The 17,464-nt window shown below is 30.5% G+C and overlaps 1 long non-coding RNA gene across 6 annotated transcripts in view; it reads right to left on the minus strand.

Annotated features, from left to right (window-relative positions):
* Positions 1 to 210: 210 nt before the first annotated feature.
* Positions 211 to 17,464, minus strand: part of LOC111088622 — a 22,000-nt gene continuing 4,746 nt past the window's right edge. For 5 of the 6 annotated variants that reach the window (XR_002613095.1, XR_002613093.1, XR_002613089.1 and 2 more), the window contains 3 exons: positions 14,962 to 15,117; positions 9,140 to 9,333; positions 211 to 2,054 (listed from right to left, as the gene is read on the minus strand). This is a non-coding gene — a long non-coding RNA (uncharacterized LOC111088622). Of the gene's footprint in view, positions 2,055 to 9,135; positions 9,334 to 14,961; positions 15,118 to 17,464 lie in introns of all 6 variants that reach the window. The other variant, XR_002613092.1, reaches the window with a different exon arrangement.

The raw sequence follows: 17,464 nt of genomic DNA on the forward strand, positions 1-17,464 counted from the left end.
CTATGTTAGAAGTGTTTAACCGGAAATGATGGTATCATTTACATTGTTCCCTTGTAATAAATTTCAAGTTATTTGATGTAAAAAGTAAATCTACCACCACGTAAGTTATTAAAAAGCCAATTCTTCATAGGTTATACCATCTTAAAATGTCTGTGATAGGCCTCAGCTGAAAACAACACTGGGTTCGCTCATCAAAAACAAAAATATGTATTCAATTATAAAATATTTATTTACATACAACTACTGAAGGAATAAGTATCAAATGCAAAAGTAAATTTAAAACGCACCTCCATTACTTGTTCTTTAAACTAGGCATACATAATTGATTACGTTCAAAAGTTTATTGGTAATCCTTCAAATCCGAAGTCAAGAATCATTACATGCAAAATAGTTTGGAACAAAGATTTACTTAAAATTATCGTTCTGAACTAAAAAAAAAAGGCTTACTTCTAAAATCATTCTAGAAAAACTTACAAGGTAAATTACTGACGATATAATATTCCTTAATATTTTGTGCAAAAAACATGAATACGTTAAAAAATAAACAATTTGTATTTTCTTACAATTATCACATTCTCCTACCAAAAACAAAAATTACTTATGATTTCCAACATTCATATGACTGTGAAAAGCAAAGGCTTTTTTTTCAAAACATCAAAGAATTTAAAGAAATTATGTTACTTGAATGGCACAAAAATGTAAGCATGGCACTGTGTCTTTAAAACATATTCCTCTCATGGATATGGTGAAAAAATATTTTTAACTAATTTAAAAATCGAGCATTTGAATCTCCTAAGTAATAAGTAGTTATGCTGTTAATTTCCAGTTTCATTTCTGTCTTATATACAAGTAACTATGAGGTATTATAAGTAGAAGAAACACAGAAAACAAATATTCACTAAAAATAAACAATTGTCTCTGTTAATCACTATTAAAGTATTAAGTTGAACTGAAATTGTTTGTGTTATTATATGCCTTAATATCATAACTTATGTTAAAAACACCCTAATTAATGATGGCATTACTAATATTTTATACCCACTCTTCTGCAAAGTTATAAAATGTGCAAGACATTAACACTTAGCATCATCAGTATGTCCACTTTTGATGCCTACACTTCTTGACTTATATAAACCAAACATGGCTTGCACCTTTATGGCCCCCAGGTGTGTACTACCATTGTCTGTTTGTAGGTGTGTAGGACCATTGTCTGTTTGCCTTTCACATATGTAGTTTCTGATTGAACTCAACCAAGCTTCATTTGCCCCTTTAGGATCCCTCTGGAAATGATATAAGGGAGTCGGTGTTCAGATGTGATTCCTCTATGTCACTCCACAAAGGCCCTTCATGCTCCCTATTCTATTATGTTGATCTCTACCATACCTTGTAGGAGCGACACAGGAAGATCAGTGTTTAGCTCTGACCCTCCAATGTCACCCTGGAGACCCTTGTGTGTTCACTGTACTATTCTACTGATTTCTACCAAACTTCAACGCACCCTTAGGGCACTCTGGTGAGTGACATAGGATGAGGCTTGGTGTCTGGATTTGGACCCCTATGACACTCCCCATGGGCCCCAATGTCTTCCCCATGCAAAATGGGTACATCAATTAATTTATATATAAAAAGATTATGTAAATGCTGCATAAGAGATTGACAAACATAAAATCTTTTCAAAACTTGCAGTTCAAAGCTGTTGATAGGATAACTAAGCCAGTTCTTACTTGAGTGAAATTACTTCCAACTTTTCATGTAATTAAAATTTTTAAAATAATATTTTGACAGAAATGATGACATATTTGTATTATATCCTTTATGATACATTCTAAAAAACCAACTCTGAAATTTGTTAGAATTCTAGTTTTATGAACCTGAAAATTCAAGTTTCACAGAGTAAATAACTGCATAAATACTGAAATACCAACTTCTTTTTCCCCTTTTCTGGCTTCTTCTATCTATCAGTGCAACTTCAGCTTTCGTGGGCATGTAGGATTTAAGTTCACACAACCTTTCTTACAGTATAGCTAGTCTCTCATCAGAATCTTTGTAATCATCTATGAAAACAACATGCAGGTTATTCAGTTTCATGAGAATTATAGCATTCTGTATGAACAGATATACCACTACAGATTAGACCCAAGTTATATAATCTGTCAGAAAACAATCAAGATGATACACTGTGTGTTTGAAAGATGATTTACAAAATGGTTGATAATTCATTTTGAATTATTTAATAAGCTTCATCCTCCTCCAGTGTTTTGGGGTTATCTTTTAAAAAGACACTAATAATAATATGAATTTGGTATAAGTACATAAAACCATAACCTACATTATACACACAGTTTTAATACACTAAATTGACAATGATCTCTTACTGCATATAAGTAGAGGTTAGATCACAAGAAACTGTACTGACTAGTTCTAACACATGGATTTACTGCAAGAAAACTCTTCTACAACTGAAAATAAGATTTTTCTATTACCAGTTTAACAAAAATCTTTTGTACTTTTTCAATCTTATAAAGATAATTATCATTTCATATTATTATAAACGTTTCACACAAATATAACAACAACATATGGTAGTCAGTCAGATGCACCTGGAAAAAAAGTGACAAATAAACTAGAATCTCTATTTATAGGTCTGGACATTATATATATACATACATACATACATATACTCAAAGACTACTTATCGTTCTTTTAAAACAATCAGAGACCAAAATGAAATACTTTTTTGAGATTTTAGATAATTCAAAACAACCACAACACATTTTGACTGGGTACTCAAATGCCAAGAAGTGCTGCAAAATTAAAAAAAAGTTCAGTTTGTGACTTTTTTTGTTGAACCACAACATATTATGTCAACTGTATGACTGCCACAATGAGTTGTGGTACGAGATATAATAAAGCAAACAATGCAAACTGATGGTTCTCATATAATACAGTACAATTATAGATATGGAACAAAATATATTAGGTTAGTGAAATATGTTAAGATATTAATCAAATCCTCTAATAGTATCATAGATTTAAAATTGATATTTCTCCCTTACATAATTATATCACTGCAGCAATCACCATTAATAATATGTATGGTAATAAAGGCACAAGTACAAATCATCACTGTATGTTATCAGACTTATAAACTACAAACTAAATTACATGTTGAAAACATTACTAAACTGACTTGCTCTATCATTTTGAATTACATGGGTCTTATATACATAGTATGTAATTTTATACAAATTTTCATAAAAACATAAAAATAAAGTGCATAAACCTGTACCTATTAAAATAATATTTAAAATAGCTGCATATTTTTGTTTGTTTTTTTAACAGCAAGTCATTTGATTTTTCATGAATTCCTGGTGTGGCATGTAAACTAAAAGTTAACATTTTCTTTACTTGAAAAGGTATTTCAGATAGATACTTAACTCTCTGCATCACTAAGAGCCATTACCTCATGCATAACTACCATGGAATTTCCTGCACATACCACAAGCTATAATCAAACTCCCCAATATTTACATGTTTCTATGTGTATTGCACCAGCCTATGATATAATTGTCATAATGTTATAGCCTGGACTGGAGCCTTCAAGTAGACTGCAGAACCAGAGGCCTATGAAACCACCAAGTGATGTAAATAATGAGAGATGAATGTATTAGAAGTCCACATCCCACCCTACAAGATCTCCACTAAAAGACAGTATGGAAAGGAAGCAAGAGAGGTGGTTATATGCCTAATTTGATGGAAGATGATTTAAAATGGGATCAGTCAAGATCCCCCAAAAATGTACACATCATATGGATGAGCTGACAAACCCAAACAGTTAACATGAAATGGAATAAGTCCCTAGAAGAGGAAGTAAGCCATGGGAAAAAAAGGTGATGGTAGTGTCCATGAAAGAGGGTAGTCCAAGTGGGATAGCAACAGAAAGCCAAAACTTGACATAAAAAGATGATTGGGAATGGAATGATCACATAATGATGAAACGTAAGGAAGACAGATATGAAAAAAACAACTAATTGCCTTTCTGGGCATTCCAAGTCTCTGGAAGAAAGGAGTGGTCTGGGGATAAATTAGCAGGTCCTTATAATGTTAGGAAGAGGAGGAGTTCAGGTGTGAATGTCCGAACAAAGATTAATATGAGCAAGTAGAGGAAAAAAACTGATGAAAGAATGGGAATAATTCTGGGCAAAAAGTGAAAGGTGTGGATAACAATGCTCAGTAATTGTCAATCACTGAAAGACAGATAGAAGGAACACAAGAAATTGGATACAAAAATATAGAAGGGTCATGACCTTAGACTATAGCAAAGGAGTCATGAAGACTATGAGGACAAAGAAGACTCTAACTAATGTGGAGGTGGGGGCAAAAAAACCTATAGATTAAAGCAACCCAAGAATCATTATGATATACATGCAAAAAGATATGAAAAAACACACTCAAGAAGATATCTGATCATCATCAGAGCCAGAAGCAAAGGCTGGATGTAGATCCACAGGTGAGGTAGGCTCCTGAGAAAGCAATGAAACAGAAGAACAAGCAATCTGAACTGGAGAAGAAAAAGGCGGAAGGCATATGGTAGCAGTAACGCTAGCAGTGAACAGTTGTCGTACCATGGTTCACCACTACCCTGTAAGATTGTGCTAACTTAATATGTCCATGAAAATCATAGTACCTCATCAGGGATTGGAATCTGAGACATCTTACACACCAGATGTTTGCTCAAATAACTCAGACAAATGGATAACTATTAAACTTCAGCTTCATGAGCAGATAAGGTGCCTCCGGTCATCACTGACATAATTGGATAAAAAAAATGCCTCAAGAGGATTGACTGGGCCTTAAGATCTTTTCTTCTTGCAATCATTGTTTAAAGTGGCTCAAAAGATGAATTGTGATGGCTATAAAAAACAAAGTTGCAATATGGTGGTTGGAACGAGGACTCTGGCATTTAGGCTATGTATTCAAAGACTACAAATCAAAGTAGTACAAAATAAAATAGAATTTGGAAATGTAACTCACCTTTATGCCCCCCCCCCCCCCCAAGAGCTAATATCTTGCATACAACTTCCATGGAAATTCCTGTGCATGCTACAAGCCTTGAACAAACTTCCACCTATACATGTGTCTTATGTGTATTGTACCAGCCTATGACATAATTGTCATAATGCAGTGACAATCCACCAATAGTAGAGTGGCACAATCTCCATGCGAAGTAATGTACATGATTATACGCTTGTTCTTTCCAAGGCACTGCCTGTGTTTGGACATGTTTTTTTTCCTGTGCTTTTTGAGATTCTAGTCACTTTCTGCCTTTATTTATTTTTTGCTACATTAATTTTGCCCTAGCGACACAAAAAAAATTATGTTATTTCAGTTTCTGGCCATTTTGAAAGAACCATGATACACTGTGGTCATTTTATTTGCTCAGGATTATAATTCAAGGTATTAAATGTGTGAACATAAAAATTAAACTTCATTTATTTGACATAAATGAGGATGTATGCTTGTGAGTCATGCAGAAAAGATAGACTATATTTCCAACAACAACCGATGAGAGGAGAAGCACAATTTTTTAAATGTGAACCTATTACAACTGTAAAGTGGACTTACAATTGAGACATTTATGCCTTTTTCACAATACATTCTGGGACTGTAACTGACAAGAAAATGGAGAGACACTGATATTACAAAACCTTAGATAATTGTGGACTACAACAAATTAATGTGGGTATGTGTAAATGAGCAGCATTTGAGTTACTTTTCTTTTGGACAAAAAAAATAAAGTAGTATAACAAACTTTTTTTTAATTTCTGTATTTAGCAGTTATGAATGCCTATGTACTTTAAAAAGCAAATTAAACAGCTGGCATTATCTCAAAGGACTAAGGAAGGACCTGGCCACCACTGCTCTTGTTGAGCTTCTACTACAGGTCTTTCTAGTATACTACTTAAACTGTGCTGGACTTATCACCTCTGCAATTCATTCTTGACAGGCATATATCAACATCTGTTTATAAGAATAAGAGGAAAAGATGCAGACTGTGCCTTTCAGAAAATAAGATACAAATGCTGCGTAAAACCTCATGAGTATTTCCTGTATAAGAAACTTTGAAGACTATCACACTATTCCTCATCTTCAAAGAAATTAAGCTTTTATCTAGTACATAACTAACCTTGCTGAAATAATCATAGCTGATTTAATTTCCATGTTCAACCCACACATCAAAATAAATCAGTTATGAGAATCTGACTTAAAAGTTTTGTTCATGTAATAGGTAAAAGTGTCTGTGCTTTTCTTTTTCTAATTTTACAAATTAACGATTATATTTGACAGTACATCTCTCCATTTTTGATTTCTTTTATTTGAATGTTCAACAATTATTTTTGAAACTGTCTTACATTTTTTGATTCATAGAATTTTTTAGACTATTTTTTCTGGATGTTACACAGTGTTTTACTAAAATGTTTTCAAGTAACATTTTGCTAATTATTACAGTTTTGTATATACAGTAGTGATGCTCCTTTTCATGACATGTCAAGATCAGTGTATAATTTTATGGATGTCAGGAGGAACATTTTTTAAAGTTTTCTACAAGGTTTTTGTAAAACATTTATATAAATCTTCATTCAATATTACAGTTTTCTAAGCATATTTTTGTTTTCTGAAAGATTTTCCTATTTTGGATTTAATTCTAGTTACCTTTTTATCATGTATCAACATTTGCACTATTTTTTTTTATGTCCAAATTTGTACGTTATCTTTGAGTTATACACTTTTGTATGTAGTGGTGTTCTTTCTTCATGATGTTTAAATATTTGCATATGTATTCTTCCTCATAAGAAGTAAACATTTGTACATATCTTTTATTATAGAGTTTGTACAACATATCATTGTTTCATACAGTTTTGTATGTACAGTATTAGTGTTTCTTTTATAATGTAATTTATAAACATTTGCTCATAATTTTATTTCATGGAGTTTTATAGAACATCTTTTTTTTAGTGTTATGAATAATCTTTTGTTTAAGTTGTGAAGTTTCTAGTGTTCTATAATTTGCTTTTATTTCACCACAATGTAGATGAGTAGAAGAAAAACACATTCAGTAAACAAATGTACAGTTACAATGAGACTGACCTACAAAATACAAATATATAAGTAGTGTACCATTACTTTTTTATATAATATGATAACATTTAAAATTTACTATTACATTGTCAAAATTTATTCTTGTTAAAACATATAACAATAAATAAAACATTTACATAAAAAACCATGATTTCTAGCACTTATGACGTTACAAAATTTACTTGCATTCGGGAAAAGGAAGACATAGTCACTAACCCTCATTGATTCTCTCAAACCGAGACAAGTACAAATTAATTTTTGTAAATTTTAAATACATATTTTAGAAAAGAAAAAAAAACACTCACTAGAATTGGACATCACCAAACTACTATATTTTATCTGGGTTTTTAAGTAAGGTATAAATAGGTTAAGAAAAAGTCATTTCTGTTCAGAGCAACAACTTTAGTCAACACACTTTGACTTTTGCTAGCAAACTACAGCCTTCCCTGTCAAAATATTTACAGACAACTATCAGATTTGCATGGTTCCAAGTCTTCTCTTTCTATTGGTTATAAGCATGTACATATGATGGGTTAGCATGAGTAAATAAATGGCTTCAAAAGAATGAAGGGATGAAAGGGATTTCTCTGGTAGGTTTTATAAATTGCTGAATGTATTGATATTTCAGCAAACCACGAAGGTGGAGGTTGGTATTTAATATCTTCTCAATATGTGAACTTTGAGTTTCTAATTGTTGTATCATAGAAGTAATAAAATGTAAATAGAACAATTCAGAGCATGGACATGTCAGGTGACATACAAAAGTGAATATTGAGCAATGTTTTTTAATATTTCCTTTTCAATTAATTCTTTCACAAAGGGTACCCCTTTAAACAATTTTCTGCATAAGTCACTGTGTTACATTCAAAATTTAATCAAACACCTTTATTATCAATATATGCGAATGAAATTAACATTATAATGTATGTTACAATTTGAAGTTTTATGCTACCTTTGTTTCAAGTCCTTTATTTCAAAAGAAATAAATAAAAACTACCTAAAACTTCAGATGTATTGTCATGTAATTAATAAGCTATGAAAATTCTCTACTTTCTACACTCTGTATCTTAAATAATACAATGGTAGCTGTGTTGATGTATGTGTAGACTATAAGATGCTTACATAACCTTTTCACTTGTACATTTCAAAGTTTTCTGAATGAATGCAGTTGAAACAAGTAATCAGTTTTCTCAAACCCTGACAGGTGCCACATCCACCTTCAACAGATTTGTTTGAGCTTTATAACCTACATGTAGATGTTACATACACATGTGTATAGTCATTAGAAAGATCTCATTTTACATTATAATCTCATAATTGGCACACATCTGTCATCACAGAGTACATGTAGCTGACTGTAGTATTGTTGGATGCTTGAGCAACTATAGCACAGTTGTTTCTTAACTAAATATGTTATACTTAATTATGTATCAGTTATGTTTTAAAATGCATAATTGAAGGGTTTAAATACTTTAAATATACATCACACTTTGTGTCAGTCCTCAAGGCTTATGATATTACGAGGCACATGAAAATTTTGCCAAAGTGTTGCACATGTCTGCCAGAGACACTGTAATATGCCTCGAGAGCATCATTGACTTGTGTCGAGATGATTTATAAGAAAGGTAAATAAAACATTAAAAATTAACTATACGTGAAAAGAAAAATACCTAAAATTATGTATTTAAAAAAATTAAAATCTTTAAAAAAGATATTCTACAAAAAATTAAAAGTATGTATTTTTTCTATTTCCTAATTTTAATTATTTCATTGCATTGTATGTTGATGATAATAGCTAGAGTTAGTGATGAAGAAATTAAATCTTATATAATATTAAAATTTCAATTATAAATTATTTTTGATGCCAAGTTTATTGCCATACATGTATAATAAGATTGTTTGATTAAATCTTGAATGTGGCTCTACATAAAATTTGTGACATGTATACTTCGACACACTCATGTTCAGAGGATTAAAATATGAAATACTTCAGACCTACTGTGTGTAAGTGCTCTCCTGGTCTGGCTTCTATTAGCAGCTCACTGTACAACACTATTTCCTTCTCATCTTGTAGATCTCTTTCTTGATAATTATTTATTAACTTCTTCCAAAAACCTACGATGCTTCATTGTATGTTTATTTTTCAGAAATGAATAGTTTGGAAACTTTTCCCCTTGTCTTCGAGTCTTTTACCTACACAAAAATGATATTTTTAAGTTTATAAAAGAATAAAAAAAAGAATTTAATGAATATAACAATTGGTTCACATAAATATACAATTACCAATTACACAATCATTTAGAAGTACTTGAAATACCTTGCACACTAAATAAATTATACATATTACTCCTCATAACACAAGTTGCATATATATATATCTATTATGAATAGTTTTAAATTAATTACAGATATATATGAAAGAAAATATTTTAAGAATATCTAACTGCATGCACTGGGATTTAGTCAATTTCCACATGAAAAGGATATTTTATAATACAAAAAATGTGCATTTAAAATTAATATAGACTGAAATAGTATAATTTGAATAAGAAGCTGCTCTACCATTTGTTCTGTTCTGGTGTTGTGTCAGTGGGTATAACAAGTACGTTAAAAGAAGATATGGTGTTAGAACAAATTGGGAATTTATTCATTACACCCAGAATACAAATATAAAGAACAGATACATCAAAAATCTTTATATATGCAACTCAGAAGAAAAACACTTCTAACCAGCTTTAATCAACATCATTAAGGCAAAAAAAAGAGGCCAAAACCCTGCATGAAAAGAAGCTTCAGTAAACACTAGATGTCATTACACATTTAACCCCAATGGATTATTGGAGCACAGAATTAATTTTCTCTTATAAAATAAACCATAACTAATAATAATAATAAAAAGAGATACCAGCTATAAAGTGTACTAAGTATAATCTAGAGTGGCTGCTTTGTTAGACTGAATATGAAAAATTATGATTCATAAAATTTGCTACTATAAATATATATATACCATAGCCTAACCAAAGTCATGAACTGGAAATAAATCTTAAGGAGAGATTAGATCTTCAACAATACAATGAAATCTGCTTTACAATTCAGTATCTTGAAGCTATGTAAAAGTATGATACTTCTTTAATATTTAAATAAACCAGCATGCTACTTAACATTAAAACACATTTAAAAGTATAAGAACCTTTTTTGCATATAGATCTTTTCCATTGTGTTCTAACAAAATTTATTCTAACCTATTCATTATGGCACTGAGATAAGACCAGAACTAAATCAACAGTACAGCAGCTCCTTGTTCAAATTACATTATTTCAGCCTGTATTAAATATTTGTGTTACATCTAAACTCAACATCAATAAACAATATCTCTATTCAACAATTATATTTATAAAATCCATAGCAAAACAGGGGACAAAATATCTGGGTTTGCATCACAATTTGCAAATTAAAATAACTCCAATTGCAAATCACTTTCCTCTTTGCTTAGCATAATGTGCAAATCATTCTTTTCTTTTGTATGTTGTCTTCGAGACCACCCACAACACAGTGAAAGTGCTGTAAAATTTCAATTTGATATACCAAAGCCCAAACTGATGTTCATTTCTTGGATAATCCTACCAAATGGCACATACAGTATTTTCATATTTTGGCATATGCCTATCACATACACATACACTTTGAAGTAATCTGTTCATGACGTTTGGAATGCACCCAGTCAACAACTGCAGACTAGCAAATTAGAAAAGACTATGTATGAACAGTACATGTACTGCACATTTAGCATTGAGCCAGTTATGAATTCTATCAATAGGGGGCTCAGCCCCATGGACAAACCACGTGACCATTTTTACTTTTATATAGTTTTAACTATAACTTTTAATACAGTAAGTGTATCTTCACAAAATGTTGCAGACTTTTAATAAATGTCACAAGTCATTTGAAAAAAAAAAAAGTTTTTTCAATGAAGTAGTTTTACTAAAGATTTGTTCGTGAACATATCGAGTCTTTTTTGACCAGTCCATGTGCAGTGAATTTCATGTTAAGATCAAAAATACTTTTCTTCATCTTAAAAATCTCAAATTTCATATGCATATTCTCTAAAGCCTCCTAAATACATTTCAAATGTTTGTTTTCAGTAAAACTTTATATTTTACCTGTTATTTACTCTACCCTAACTCTATACAAGGTTGGTAAATTTGACCGATTTCATAACCAACAAAAATAAATCGAAATTACCCTTTTTTCTTTCTAGAATGGCTTCAAATTGTAACATAAAACTACATTTATTTATTCTGAGTAGTTTTAAATTCGTAAATGTATATATATCTACTTGTACTTAAATTTATTGTTTTATTGCCTACTGAACCATGTTTACTATTTGTGCCATTATAAATTGTAAATTACTTGAGAAATATATGGCTCATGTTACACTATCAAATTACATAACTAAGGAGCTACTCTGAGCTGCTCGCCTCATGAAAATTTTTTATTGTATTATTATTTACTTTATCTATTCTAACTTTAACTAACCTAACGAGTTTCCTATTTTTACATTTTAGTCACTTTTATAATAATAAATAACGAATACACATGAAAAACAAGAATTAAAGAACTTACCTGGGTCTTCTTTTTTTTTGCTATCCACTATCGATAACACTTAACCCTACTTTTTTATACTAATGGTAGCAGTGCACCAAATAATTTTTATTTAATTAAATAATACACAAAAGAATACAGAATAATAATGTGCAAAAAGCAGACAATGTCCCATAACTATCACAATTTTTCTGGCTTTCTAACTATGTGACAAGAACCGTTACAAATTCATCCAAGCTAGTTGATGTGTTTCCCTTTGTTCCCTTTGTTTGTACTGAAAGAGAAATTAACATTTTTCTGTACACAAAACAATATAATACAATATGTCATTTAATAGATGAAAACTTTGGCTTTCTGCTCATTATAAATAATATAGTATTAAATGTAAGAGAGGACTATTGACAAATCCTGAAAGAGAGGATGTGAAAAGTGTCTGATTTTCTATTTTATGGCTCTGTAACCAAACAAAATTGAAGACTATGAAAATTATGCTACGCCTGATTGATGACAATATTATAATGAGCAATTTACATTAAATTTCATACTTCTTGGAGGGGTGATAAATAAATTAGAGAAGAGGGGATGGCTAGAGAAAAAATGTCACATTTCTCACACTATGGGAAATTCAAGATTTTTTTTTAATAATGACTTATAAAATTAAGAACTTAAAACTTAAATACTATTAAAATATGAATTATTAGTTATAATTTTATGCTATACTAATTAGTATAACACAAACAAAAAGTAATTTCATTACATTTTGAATGTAACTCACAAAAAACATGTGCTGTAAAGGATGCCCATGGCGAAAGGTGTAATTACTGCAGAAATATCAGTAGACATTTTCTTAAAAAAGCCAAGGAGACAATGTTATGAAGAGAGTGATGAAATCTCACCAAAAGAAATAAAGTAGATTAATTTGAAAAACAATTTGTGGCAAACTTGTTAAGTTACAATATCTTCAAGTCACTTCTTTTTCTGGTTAATTGATTGTTGCATTATTTTGTGACAGCTGAGGTGTTTTACTTTATATACCAGGAACTATTTTGTTCATTAAATGCCATGTATGGTACAATTAAATATTAGGGTTTGAAGCTGGATAAAAGTGTTATTAGTGGATGTATTTAAAAAAAGTTAAGACTTTTTAGTGCTGGACTTAGTTGCCATAATGTGTTAAAATGATGAATGTTAAAGATTCTAAGCAATATTTGCTACTTGCTAATCAAATCCATCAAACTTTTTTATCCCCTGCAAAATCATTTCTTCAATTTTCATGACAATTACCTCTCCATTTCAATGACCAAACTGTGTATTTCTCATCTTCCTCCAACTCATTACAGTTGTACATGCTCATTATAATTGGAGGTTTTCCACTATGGTATTACATTTTATGATACTTATTCAATAACTACAAAATAAGTTGAAAACATATTTTGGTCAAAGAACTAAAGGATGACACTCATTTAAAGCTTAACTAAATGATAATGCTAAATTATACTTTTTATACAAATAACTTTTGTTGCAACTGTCTCACTTTCTCCTCATATGATTCTTTTTCAAATTGGGCTTATTTTTTGACCCTGTTTCTTGCTTCTTCCAAGAAGTTGATCTATTTGTCAACTTTATTCTTATGTTCCATTTCTTTACATCATGAAGGAAGATATACGTTTAACTTCCAACTGTTCTTTGTAATCTCTGTATGACTGATCTTACTGACTGCAGTATCTTCCTATCTGTTGGAACTGATTCTATATCTCTAAAACAGCACCACACACTTAATGCTGGCAAACTACAGTGTTTTCAAATAAGTTTTCATTTAGGATAAACTTATTGATGGAGAAACCACTTTCCAATGACACACTGCTATTCAAAGAAACTAGATAAATTTACATAGTTAAAGACTTTTCCATTTATCTACCAACACAAGGAAATAATCACACTACACAGTTTGACAATAGCTCTCTTTTATCTACCAACACATAAAAAAAATAAAGTAGCACATTACACAATTGAGAAAAGTTCCCTTTATCTACCAGCACAAGAAAATGAAGCCCTTGATTTTATTTGCCGCATAAAGATTTTTCAGTATATCATCTACTCATGTATGTCATAGTTTCAGCTTGTAAGCACTAAGCACTAATCATATAATCGAGAAAGAACAAAATACAAATTGGCTTATACTTCACAGAACTCTTGTCAAGAAATTTTTTTGAAAGCTAATATTTTACATGCCCTATAAACGACATGGAACCCACACATGTCAAGATCCAACAGATGACTTTTTAATCATACACAACTCATTCTACAATATTACAGCTTATTCAAGAAACTGTCCTGAAAGATGATTTTGGATAAATGGCTTGAATCTAAGCAAAGTTGAAAAATAGATTCTTTAGTAATTGCAAGGCCCCAAGACGCTTTTGTGACATCATTTTTCAATGCATGGCTGTGAAGATTGTCCTTTTTGACAGGTTTTGCTTCATTCTTCTCCTCTGAGGGTTTTCAGTTTCTTTACTTCAGAGTCCACTGTGATGTACAAGACTTTGCAGAATAATATATTGAAACAGCCTGCTGAGTTGGTTTGGCTCCTAAGTTCTTGACGTACAATAATGTTTTTGGCATGATACAAAAATGTTCAGTCACTGGCCATTAAATGAACTGTTTTTACTGGCTAGTTATAATAATAATCTACTAATTTTGACTGAAGGTATAAATTAAAGTTCTGAAAACCTACAAAAAACCCAACATATTGCAACTCCTGAAATTACAAAGTAGTATACAATGAAAACCTATATAATCAGAAGCAGTTGATAACTGATATGTAATTACACACTGTTCACTTAGTAGTATTAGTAGTAGCAAATTAAGTGTATGTGACAAATTATTCCAGTAAATTTATGACACTATCATGATGTAAAAGATGTGTTTATGCTTTGTCTGTTGGTGAAGTTTGTTTTTCAATGTACTATAATTCTGGCACAGGTTTTAAGCCACTTGTATAGAAACATACAAGATCCTATTCAACCAAACTTCAAGGTACTCAATGCTTCAATAAAGTCTAGAAGATATTTGCAATAAGTCATTTATATTCTACATCTAATTTGCAGCATCGTATTAAGTTTATGAAAAATATCCATATTTTACAGTTACAAATGATATAATTCAATGACTTTAAGAAATATTTCACATAAGTATTGAAATAAATTATAACAAAATTACCTCTCATTCCAGCATGTGTAATGAACATAGAAGGAAGCTTCACCATTAGCAGTTCAATCTTTATTACTTTTGCTTTATATGTCTTGCATTGTTTGTCACATTCATATCTTACTTTCACCTTGTCTCCAAACACCAAGTTTCAATTCTTGATTTTTTCTAAATAAAAAATAAATAAATATACATTATAATGATTATGAAAGATCATCTTTAAGTCGATTAACTTAATCTTGTTTTTCATTAAAAAAAATTAACTTGCATTAAAACCCCTTGCTTTTTTTTCATGTACTAAGAAATAACCTAATATTATGAAAGAAATATAGATAATTTGAAGTTTCACATTTATCTAGAAAATGAGCTATGACAGCTTCTCAAACACAACCTATTATTCCAATACTTTCTCCACTAACTTAGGAAATAGGCCAGTTTATTCCAATTTAGTCAATTCTAATGTAATCATGTAGCAAAATAAATGTTTTATATTTTTTCTGTAAACTTGTTATGCTACTTTATTGTAAATGAAAAAACTTTAAAGCAGTATTATAACTTCTTGAGAACAAGCTAGGTTATTTTGTGTTATATTTGTAGTGTATATGTGCATGTATTATACATAAACAATATCAATGTGTGAATGTTTTAAAAGTCTATTGCATCATATTGTAAACAGTATAAATACAAAAATGCTTTGTTTCTAAAATTGTACTAAGATGATTTTTGTATCTAAGTCTTATTCTATATTTGACAGCCTGATGATTGTATTTTTTTATGTCTATTCCCATTTCGTCTGTTGCCAATGGGAGTAGACAAACTGGGATGTTATCAATAGGCCGTACCCCTGAACTTAATTGCAACTAGTTTTTTACAACTATGCAAATTAATTAACATCCATTTGTCCATGAGTGTGATAGTGTGTGTGTGTGTAACTAATTTTTGTTTTCATCTCAGGGGTACTTCTCATGTTATAATCCATTAAACCAAAGTTTGGAGATACCATAATATGAGTGATTTCTAATCTACCACAGCCTTAAGTGTTTAAAACTCATATACAATTGACTAGTGTTTATATTAATTTGGTAACTTTTAAGATTATTTTTCTTCTCAGAGTTTCATCATTAGTCTCCATGGCAGACACAAAAAAAATCATGTATATTATTAACTGAGCAAGTACAAAAAAGCAGATGTAGTAGTTTAGCCATAACTTGTTTTATACATTTAAGCTTCACATACAAAACACAATAAATTCTGAAAGCTCAACTATAAAAATTAATATATTCTTAAAAGTATAAGCTGATGAACATAATGCACGCATCATTTTCTAAAAACCAACAAAATCCTTCTTTAACACACTGATTTGCATTGTTGTAGCCTATGTTGTTAATTTAAAGTTTTTTGAAATTTGTATTGCTGCTCAGTAGAGGTTAGCATAATGGAAGGGTATGGCCTCAATATCTTGAATTTTCTCCAAGGTTTAACAAACAAGTTAAACACGTATACATAGAACAACAAGTGAGGGTAGAGTTAGTAACAGTCAAAGCATTAGTGAGTTACTTAGATAATGAATATGTTTAAAAACTCATGTGAGGAGTGAAGTTATTTTGAGTAAATAAAAATGGACTGAAGGTGATGATATGTGCTCTAAGCAAGATTGAAAATTTAATGGAAATGATGAAACAGTGAAAAAAGTTTAAAAAAGAACTGAATTTAAAGGAGGAATTACAAGAAATATAAGATTCACGGAAAATTACAAAGTAAAATCAATTTGATCAAATACTATATCAGGAAAATTCACAGAAAATGTACAGAAGGATTATAACAAAAAAATCAAAAAGTGCAAAAGGACATCAACAAAGAAAAGTGAAGTACAAAATGAAATCAAGGAAGTACAAAGATTATAACACCAAGATTGAAGAAGCCATAGGAAATGTATGAACAGACATAACTCTAGATTAAGATATCTAAAAACTGAACTAAAAAATGTAGGGATAAAACCAGCCCACAACTCTCTGTGCATCTACAAAAGAATTTTAAGCTAAAACATCAACGCTCCATTTTTGTCAGTAACCTGTTAAACCATATTCTAAAGCTATAAAAATCGTAACTAGGGTTTGTGTTAGTGTGAAATATAACTAGTTATCACCTACCAATACTTTTCATGTGATATTTTCATTTGATGAGAACAAGCACTGTTCAACCTGGGCAGAGGCATTTTGTTGGAGAGCAATCCATTGATTGTAATTTGTTACATGTAGCATTAATAAAGACTGATAATGTAACTACCCACTATTTAATGTAATATTTATTATGTGTTACACAATGAGTACAAGAGAAAACAGATAAATATTCATCTTGCACATACATACTGGCATGAGCTACCATTTTATTATCATATATTATTCAGCTTGTTACTTCATTATTTTTCAGAATATAATAGTAAGACTGTATAGTTCTACATGAGTGAGTGACCAATGTTGGTAATTTGTTACGTCTCCGTGTGTTAATTAATTTT

The sequence above is a fragment of the Limulus polyphemus genome, unplaced genomic scaffold (assembly GCF_000517525.1).
Source record: "Limulus polyphemus unplaced genomic scaffold, Limulus_polyphemus-2.1.2 Scaffold99, whole genome shotgun sequence".
In the NCBI taxonomy this organism is placed as follows: Eukaryota; Metazoa; Arthropoda; class Merostomata; order Xiphosura; family Limulidae; genus Limulus; species Limulus polyphemus.